The 6,190-nt window shown below is 39.0% G+C and overlaps 1 pseudogene; it reads right to left on the minus strand.

The window, feature by feature from the left end:
- Positions 1–4,687: 4,687 nt before the first annotated feature.
- On the minus strand, positions 4,688–4,939 carry LOC109446371 (TP53-regulated inhibitor of apoptosis 1; annotated as a pseudogene).
- Positions 4,940–6,190: the final 1,251 nt, after the last annotated feature.

Here is a 6,190-nt window from a genome sequence, read left to right on the forward strand (position 1 = left end):
CTTTTGGTAATTCTCTTCACAAACCATTATCCATTTAACAAATTCCCTTTCCGTTCAAGTCTGCTGGAACTAAGACTGAATGATGCATGCAGGTTTCACATTTTGATGGTTGAAATAACTATGAGAAATAAGTGCAAACCTTGATCTACGAAATAGCAAATACGATAGACAGGTAGGTATATCTATATTAACACTACAGATATGTGGGTATTTCTTTTGGTATCTATGGAATTTTTATTAGCTTGAACCACATAAGCCTGTGTTTTTAGAGTCCTAGTCCAAGAAAAAACTGCTACTGTTCTTCTAATGGTACATATTTTAGGGACCTGACTGACTCAAGGTTCTTGTTAGCCCAGCTAGAAGGTGGGACACTGAGACACAAAATGAGCAAACCAACTAGCCTTCCTCGCCATAACTGTCTAGATCCAGTCCTGAGACTGCAGTGTGTTTAAGGCCCTCCTGTGAGTCTATATACCTGCTTTCAAAATGCACATTTAGGAGGGAGGGGAGGGAACAGAGAGGGAGTGGGGGAACGCATAGAGGTAGTTAATACCTGTGGGAATCATATTTGAGCACTCTTTTAATTAAGCAAAGCTAACGAGTGCTGGTGCCCTTTATTTTTAAAACAGTATCCAGGTGGTGGTTTAGGTATTATTACTATAAATAAAGGTAGTGCAAGCGTCAGGGAATCAGAAGTAAATTCCTGAGAGAATTTCATTTTCTATTCAGGATTTAAATACCAACCTAAAAAGAAGAGAGGCAAAGGAGAATATTTTTTCAATAACAAATAGGTATGTTATAGAAATAAGTCTAAATAAAATACTGAGAATTAACTCAATACAGTGCAACACATACTTTTAAGAGCCGATGATATGGATAATACCACATTAGGTGCTGAACAGTATCTAGAGATGAACAGAGTTTTGGCCCCACTCTTACCTCAAATTGACAATCTGGGTGACAGGTTGTGCAAAAGTGGAAGAGGTATGTGAAAATAAGAAGATATATAACTATGATAAAAGGCAGCATGTGATAAACCAAAAGAGAAGTTAACAGAAAAGGTCTTTTTCATTTGCTTTTCAATGTTTCCATTTTTCATTTCCAATTAAACATACCATCCTGGGGCTATTCACACAGTGTGGCTAAAGTGCTCATTGTTTTTACGGGGAGGTAGATTTGTCTAAAATAAAACAGTTACAGCCACACTATGATTTTTTTTTTTTAATTTAGAGGGTTCACAATTTACATGAAAATCTCTAGCTTTCAACTGCAAGAGCTAGATCTTTTTTTAATGATTTTTTAATTTTCAATTATAGTATACATACAATATTATATTAGAGTCAAGTGTACAACATAGTGATTAGACATTTAAGGTGATCCCTCTAATAATATATTAGATATAAGGTGATCCCTCTAATAAATCTAGTACACATCTGATACTACACATAGTTATTACATTATTGACTATATTTCCCATACTGTAATTTACATCCTCATGCCTATTTGGTAACTACCAATCTGAACTTTTTCATCCCTTCCCCTTTTTCTCAGAAATCTCAAAAATGAGCACTGAATTATCAATCGATCAAGGACTGGACTGTGAAGTTTTAACTGTAAACACAGAGTAAGGAGATGCAGGATAGAAAAAGAGGGCAGGGATTGGAGGAAAGCCTATCCTAAGGCTGGAGGAAGAAGCTTGGGAAAGGGAAGAAGGGCCAGCGAGTTGAGATGCTTCTGTCTTGGGCCCTTGTAGAGCTGAAAGCCTTGGGTGGGGAGGGAAGATGCAGAACCAAGGAGGTTGAGAATTTCAGAGTGCTGGAGGATTGAGCATCACTTCCTTCCAGAACTCTTGGACTCTTAGAGGAGACCTCCTCACTCAGTGAACTGAGCCATCCTGGGCGGGTATAGTAGAATTGGTAGCAAATTGTGTTTAGGCTGAGAGAGTCTGAGATAGACCCTCACTCTCCGTTCTAGCAAAGTGAAACCATGCAGAAAATTTCTAGAGTCCTTTTGAGATGGGACAGGGACAGAGCCTCCAGAACAACCACTAACAGTCTGGCGGAGGCAGAAAACCAGTGAACCAGGGTGGGGAACAAACCAGCCAGATCCAGCCAAAACCAAGATGGAGGTGAGACTCACCTCCACGTAATCTCCAGCCACATTATATTGTCATTATAATACATTTCCATACTAAATGACACTCCCCTCCACACCATGTCACTTCCAAAAGAAACCATATAAGGACAGAAAAGGGATGTATCCCAAATTCTCAGAAAAAACCACCCCTTCTGAGAACTAATTAACAATATTCCTCCCCCGTATTCCCATATTAAAAAGCCTGACTAATAAAAACCACCGCTGTAAGGAGGATGTGGCCGTCTCTTGCCCAGGGACAGCCTCTACTCTGACTGTGGAGTAGACTACCTCTCAATAAACTGCTTTCACTTTATTATTTGGCTCACACTTGAATGCTTTTCTGCTTGAAGCCAAAGACCCTCGGAGGGACAAGGAAGGCATCTGAGAATGTAGAAACTCAGCATATAAAGAGTCCTTGAGACTACTTGAGAATGCTGTGGGGAGGAGGAAAGCAATGGGGAAAGGGGACCCTTAGCAGAAGCTGCAAGGCCGGGGAACTGTGAGTCATCAGTGAGCCTGAGAGGGTCAGCAGCATTGATGGAAGTACAGCTGAGACAGCAGATAGTGGGAAGAGACTGTGACCATAATAAGCAAACAGATGATTAGCAACAACACCAGCCAGAGAGAGTTCCAGAACAGACACAGTGAGACGTCATAGAAAGCCAGCCAGGCACAGCCACTTCCTTTCTGGACACTGGAAAGGAGAAGAAAGGACATGTACGAGGGGACACCAACCCCAATAGGGGTGTAAACCTTAACTGACTGAATTTTAATCCTGATTTGACTAGTGACTGAGTAAACTTGAAGTGGCACTATCAAGTGTTTTCTACAGCTGATTGGTGGTTGCTGAGTAAATTAGATTCTTTTATGGGAAGCTGTTTATATTTCTACATGAGGCATTGTGTACACATGACCCACAACACAAAGGTACACACAAAATGCCATGAAGTAACTGAAGGAAGTGTATTAAATTGGGTGGCAGAGTATTAAATTGGGTGGCAGAGTATATTTAACTGGACTTTTAACAGGATTTTGTGTGCCTTAGTGAATTTATGGGATTTTGACATTAGAAATGAGGTAGCGGCATTTCAGATGGCAGAAAGAGATTCATCAAAGTCTAGGAAATGGGAGGAGGTGAGAAATGTTCAGGAAAAAATGATGGTCCAATTTGGGTGGAACCTAAGGTTATCTTTTAAAACAGCACACATGCTCTGCCAGGGCCCTGTGCTTTGTACCTCAGTGATGGGAAGTTTTGTAAATACTACTGTATAAAAAAATTATATATATATGTGTATATATATATATCTATATATACATATATGTATATATATACATATATATGTATATATGTATATACAGATATATCTATAAATATATACAGACGGTGCCAAAAAAATGTATACACATTTTAAGAAAGGAAAAAACTGTATTAAAACTGTAATACAGTGAATGACGCTAGCATTCATTTGATTAACAGCATCTTTTAAGCAAAGGTCATACTACACATTGTTACAGTAATTCAATTCAACTTCAGAAAGTAATACATAGATAACATGTCTTAAAATGTGTACATTTTTGGCAACCCCAGTGTGTGTGTGTGTGTGTGTGTGTGTGTGTGTATATATATATATATGTATATGTATATGTATATATACATATATAATTATAGAAACTAAATGTTACAATTTATTCCATCTTCATGATTATAGACATTACAGAGCAGGGTAGATAAACAAGGCAAATAAAGCAAACTCTTTTCTCCCCCATCCATTTAACCAGATACAGTATTTTGATGATATATAGGTTGAGTTAAGTCATTAACCTGGGTTGAAATGTGGCCACAGCAAGTCTTTGCAATCTAGAAGTTTCCTCCAAAGCATACTCTAAGGATCTTAATTACTTATCTATGCTATGAGCTCTGAAATGGGGTTCACTCTAACATTCTTGAAGCTTTCATGTCTTGATCTGACACCTCTTGTTAAGGCAAGGAACTGTCTGTTAAAAGCTTCCTTTTGGCTAACCCAGTCCACCAGCAATCTTAACAGTTAAGTTACTATATCAAAATAAATCGGTGTTCCCAAGAGTTGATTGAAACTGTTGTGCTGTGATCCCTTTTCAGAGCATTAGCTCCGTGGGAGAAAAGAGACATCCTAACGTATTACGTCCATGAACAATGACCCCAGTACAGTGTACCTAATATCCTTCGGAGCATAATTCAAGAGGTCAGGCAACCCTGATCACCTTGACAAATTTATCAGTATATTTAAAGCTGATCCCACATGAAGTACTGCAAACATAATCCCAAGAAATTCAGTATTAGCACACTGAGTTCCTCCAAGATACCAGAGCAGTGAGAAATCATCCCAAAGCGAAGTGTGATGATTCATCATCTTTTACAAGTGAGAGGAAAATATCAAGAAGGAGGAAATAAAACAACTCCCTCCTAAACTCCTCATTAAATTGATGGCTATCTTCACAGCCTTAATTGATAAAATCCAGAGTGCTCAGTTTCCTGATTTAAGGAGTCCCATTTTCAAGATGACTGCCAAGGTCAAGAAGAGCTTTCAGACTTTTCCTTGCCATGGCCCATGAACTCCAGTCCCTCAATGGGGATCTCCTTCTCCTTTATTGCTTTCTGAAGATGCTGCCTGTAGTGCTTGTAGAGGTCAGTGCACGAGTCCCTAGAGCTGTCACCCCTTGAGGAAATTCCTGGAAAACCAGGGATTGAAGCACAAGTCACATTTAGCTTCATGTCTGTGCATCCCTCCCTTACGCTGTTCATGGTGACAGCAGTGGCAGCTCACTCTGATATCTAAAATATGTTCTGAGATGAGTGATGCCTGGAAACTTATACCCATTCCTTAGACACCCTGTTGACTCCGCTTCCTGTCCCTTCCTGCAAAAGTAGTAAACAGACTTGCCACCAAATTATGCCTCTAGAGGGGAATACTCTCTTGCTCTGCGTTCAGGCTTAGCCCACAGAGAATGAAATTTCCATCGATATTTTGTCCTTTGATCAGATGCCAGGACAGCTTGCACCATTCTGCCTACCCCTATCCCTTAGATAGAGGCCTGGCTAATACAAGGAAGGTGGTGGATCGGTGGCTGTGAAGTAGGGTCCAGGCATTTTTATTTTGACAAATCTTCAAAGGTGGTCCAGACAGACAATCTTGACCTTCTTTTTCCCCATTATTTTCCTTGCCTCCATTCCTTCATATCAATTTAGTACACTATCTGGTATGTATTTGTTGCCGACAAATATTTGTTGGATGAATGAATGAACTGTCAAACAGATCCATCCATTTTTCAAACTTTGGCCTCCCATGGAATCACCTAAAAGGCTTATTAAAATACAGATTGCTGGGTTCCACCTGAAGAGTTTCTGATTCAGTAGGTCTGGGGTAGGGGCTGACAATTTGCATTTCTAACAACCCCTCAGTTGATACCAAAGCTGTTGGTAGGGGAAGAGGGTACACTCTGAGAACTACTGGGTTAGATAAATATGGAAATCCCCTGAATACTTTGACTATAACTCAAAACAGATTATGCCTTTGAATGTTTTGACTACCATTTTTCTGGAAGCTTTTAGAAAAAAATGTTTCCCTGTGTGTGTGGTGTTTTTGTTTGTTTGTTTGTTTGTTTTTTTTTTTTTTTACATAACATATAAGAGCAACTTAATAGCATAAATTATAGGCATTGAAAATTGTTTCTGGAAAATAAGGAATTTTTACTCAAAATTCTAGGAATCAGAGACTTCTGAATAAAATGTGAATTATCATTTTCCGTTCAAGGGTTAACGTTTTAATGATGCAATAAAATCAAAAAGCCACAGGTAGGACTTCTATTATTTTGCCTGAAAGTAGCTTCCTTTAATATCACATCAAAGCAAAAATCAAGCCACCCTTTCTGGAGTGATTGAAAAGTGGATAAAGAACAGTCCATTATCTGGAGGAAAATCCATTTTGAGACTCTGAACCTGTCCTGTTACCTCTTTACTCAGGGAAAGCAACAAAATAACACTGTTTTCACACTATATCAAGTATCCACAAGGGAC

The sequence above is a fragment of the Rhinolophus sinicus genome, linkage group LG05, assembly GCF_036562045.2.
Source record: "Rhinolophus sinicus isolate RSC01 linkage group LG05, ASM3656204v1, whole genome shotgun sequence".
In the NCBI taxonomy this organism is placed as follows: Eukaryota; Metazoa; Chordata; class Mammalia; order Chiroptera; family Rhinolophidae; genus Rhinolophus; species Rhinolophus sinicus.